Here is a 4,075-nt window from a genome sequence, read left to right as displayed (position 1 = left end):
ATCTATAATTAACACCCTTCACAATAAAAATGATTAATCAACCTCTCATAATTACAAAAAAATGAACAAAATGAAAAATTATGATTGGTTGAATACGGTTTGCACGGTTTGTACAAATTGAGTGATTTGCATTTGATCGCTCCCCTATATATATATATATATATATATATTTGCAATATGTCCCATACATATCACAGTCACAACATAGATGTATATACCCATCAAATATAATTACTCATTGCTATCACATTATCCACATACCGATCTTCATCTAGGAAAGTTAAGCACAAAGAAAATCCTGTGTAATTAGTGAAAAATGAAACAATTTCATTATCAATAGCGTGAAATGATAAATGATTAATCAAATCATGATAGTCGATGAAATGAGTGATTGAAGAAAGTGAAACCATTTCATGGTTTCTAAGAAAATTGTGTGTAATTAGTGAATAATGAAACAATTTCATCATCAAAATGAAACGGATCCATCTACCAATAAAATGAAAATGACAAAATCTGATCAGGATTACGTTGATAAGTGTATTGATGAAACTGTGAAACCATTTCGTTCATGTAATGTAATACAATTTTTTTTTAATTTCTATTCAAAATGATTCATTATGTAGAATTGATTATGGTGTGTTTTATTTATATTTTGAATCTATTTTAATGATATAACATGATATGGTTGCCATTAATTATAAAACCACTACCAAAGTTACCATTTTACCCTTATAAGGATTATAAAATAAATTTTTATTTATTTATTTATTTTAATTTCTTAATATAACCTAAACTAATCTTGACCATTGATCAATGAAAATGGATGGATGAGAGTAGTTACATAGTTTACACAAATGAGGGCGGTTTTCATTTGATCGCTCATATATATATATATATATATATATATATATATATATATATATATAGAGGGAAGGGTTCAAACGAGAACTCTTGTGATTTACGAGAACGCAAGAATAACCAAATAACCTCATATTGTGATAAAAAAATAAAATTAAAAGATTTTTAAAATTTAAATTTAAATTTAAAAAGATTCAAAAAAATTTAAAATTAAAAGGGTAATAATGGAAATGATATCATCAAATCTTTTAAACACGATCATTATCTTTTAAACACTCATTANTATATATATATATATATATATATAGGGGGGAAATGAGAACCATAAAAGTATTATAAACATGTGAGAACCGATTTTTGACATGGTTTTCTTATTAAATGTTAGGGTTTAAGATAACGTTTCACATATACTTGCTTCATAATATGATAGTTTCACATGTATTCGTTTCACCACTTGAATATTTTTTTATATAAAATTTTCGTTTCACCAAGTGAAACAAAAATAAGTTTATATGTAATTTTTTCATAAGGTAAACACAAACATATGTGAAATAATATTTTAAATCATAGTTTTTAATGAAAAAAAAACATATTAATATACATCTAAAAATAATTACAAAAAATATGGTTTTTATAGAACTGATAAACAACTACTAAACTTGTACCCGACGCGTCTTCATCTTTTGAAAATGGTCAATATATACCCAAAAATAATTAAAAAATGTATGGTTTTTATATAATTGAGGAAAATACGGTAGCACCTTCTAAAACAATACGGTAGCACCGTTCACAAACCTAAATTTTTTAGTTGCACTATTTGGATTTCAGAAAAATACGGTAGCACATTCTAAAACGATACGGTAGCACTGTTCACAAACCTAAATTTTTTACCCTCCGACAGAGAAATAATATTTAGGTAGGTCCGCCCATGCTATAGACAATCACATATGATACACATGTGATACTAAATCAAAGACGCGGATGATTTTCGATGTGATCTTGTTTGCGGACCAAATCGCTCTTACACCACTAAGCCCCCTTACAAATATTATCACATGTGATAAAATTGTTATTGATATGATGCTATAATCCATCAAAACCATCACATGTGATGCTAAATCATAGACGCAAACAACCTTTGGCATGGTCTAAGTCGTAAAACACGTCGTCTGCACATCACAGGGTCCCCTCACGCGTATCACATATGATAAAGGTGTTCTTGCATTTTCGTAAAATGGAGGTATTTTTGTTTGAACCTCCACCCCCCCCCCCCCCTCTCTCTCTCTCTATATATATATATATAGAGAGAGAGAGAGAGAGAGACTTGGGATTATATGAGACCAAAGTTTTTTTGTGAGACCTGTAAGACCAATTTTTTGGATTAGATCTACAATCTCAATATTCATAATCATAAAATTGCCACAAGATTTCTCAATAATTACAAAATTGCCACCGTGCAATTTTAGACCATTAGATCGTTAGCTTATAAAGTTGATCAATGAATATAAATTGGTCTCACGGGTCATACGAAAAACCTTTGGTCTCACGTGAACCCAACCCTACATATATATATACATATATATATACATATATATATATATGTATATATATATATATACACATATATACTAGAAGCGTACTCGCGCAATGCAGCGAGATACATCGTGATTTTAATATTTCATTTTATTATTTATCTCAGCAGATGTTATAATATGGCTTTATGTGATTTTGAGAAAACGATGGTGTTTTTATTTTTGAATAAAATATATGTTTGAAGATATCATAAAAATTTGACAAAAATATATCGATATTAGTATCAAATTAACTATTTGAAATTCCTCATTTCTTGTGTAATTTTTTAATTCAATTTTTTAATAATTTAATTTATGTACAATAACGAAGTAATTCATATTTAGTTTAATAATATAATTTTTTTATAAAGATAATAATTATTTATTTTAGTATCAAAATAAAGGAGATTTTAAAATGGCATGACGCTGGCATAATCTATCATATTGCTAGTAGTACTTGTGTCAGTCCTGTGCAATGTGTCCCTAAAAAGGGTGGAGTCACTGTTGTACCAAATGAGAAGAAAGAACTTATACCTACTAGAACAGTAACTGGTTGGAGGATATGTATGGACTATAGGAGGCTTAATAAGGCCACTTAAAAAGACCATTTTTCATTACCCTTCATAGACCAAATGTTAGACAGACTAGCAGGAAAAGAGTTTTATTGTTTCTTAGATGGCTACTCCGGTTACAATCAGATTGCCATAGCACCGGATGATCAGGAAAAAACTACTTTCACATGTCCATATGGAACTTTTGCTTTTAGAAGAATACCTTTTGGACTTTGTAATGCCCCTGCCACTTTCCAAAGGTGTATGATGTCTATTTTCTCATATATGTTAGAACACTCCATGGAAATTTTCATGGATGATTTTTCAGTTTATGGGACATCATATGACCTGTGTTTGCAAAACCTTGAAAAAAGTCTTAAAAGATGTGAAGAAACAGATCTGGTTTTGAACTGGGAAAAATGTCACTTTATGGTAAAAGAAGGCATAGTGTTAGGGCATTTAATTCCAAAAGAGGCATTGAAGTTGATAAAGCAAAGTTAGAGGTAATTGAGAAGTTACCTGAACCAACAACTGTCAAAGGGATTAGAAGTTTTCTTGGACATGCAGATTTTTATAGGAGGTTTATTAAAGATTTTTCAAAAATATCAAAACCTCTTTGTTCATTATTACAGCATGACCATGTTTTCAATTTTAATGAAGATTGTAGAAAAACTTTCAACATTTTAAAAGAAGCATTGGTCACTGCTCCTGTGGTAATAACACCTGACTGGTCCAAACCCTTTAAAATAATGATTGATGCTAGTGACTGGGCAGTTGGTGCAGTGTTGGGTCAAAAGAGAGAAAAAAAATTTCATCCTGTTTATTATACAAGCAAAACTCTTAATGATGCTCAAATCAATTACACCACTACTGAAAATGAATTATTAGTTGTGGTCTTTGCTTTTAAAAAATTCAGATCATACTTGATGGGAACCAAAGTGATTGTTCATACTGATCATGCTGCCATCAAGTATCTTATTTCTAAAAAAGATGCAAAGCCAAGGTTAATAAGGTGGGTCTTGCTTTTGCAAGAGTTTGATTTGGAAATCATTGATAGAAAAGTGGTGGATAATCAAGTGGCCGACCATCTGTCAA

The sequence above is a fragment of the Cynara cardunculus genome, unplaced genomic scaffold, assembly GCF_001531365.2.
Source record: "Cynara cardunculus var. scolymus isolate 2C unplaced genomic scaffold, CcrdV1 Un_Scaffold_1441, whole genome shotgun sequence".
In the NCBI taxonomy this organism is placed as follows: Eukaryota; Viridiplantae; Streptophyta; class Magnoliopsida; order Asterales; family Asteraceae; genus Cynara; species Cynara cardunculus.
Note: the sequence above shows the minus strand (reverse complement) of the source record.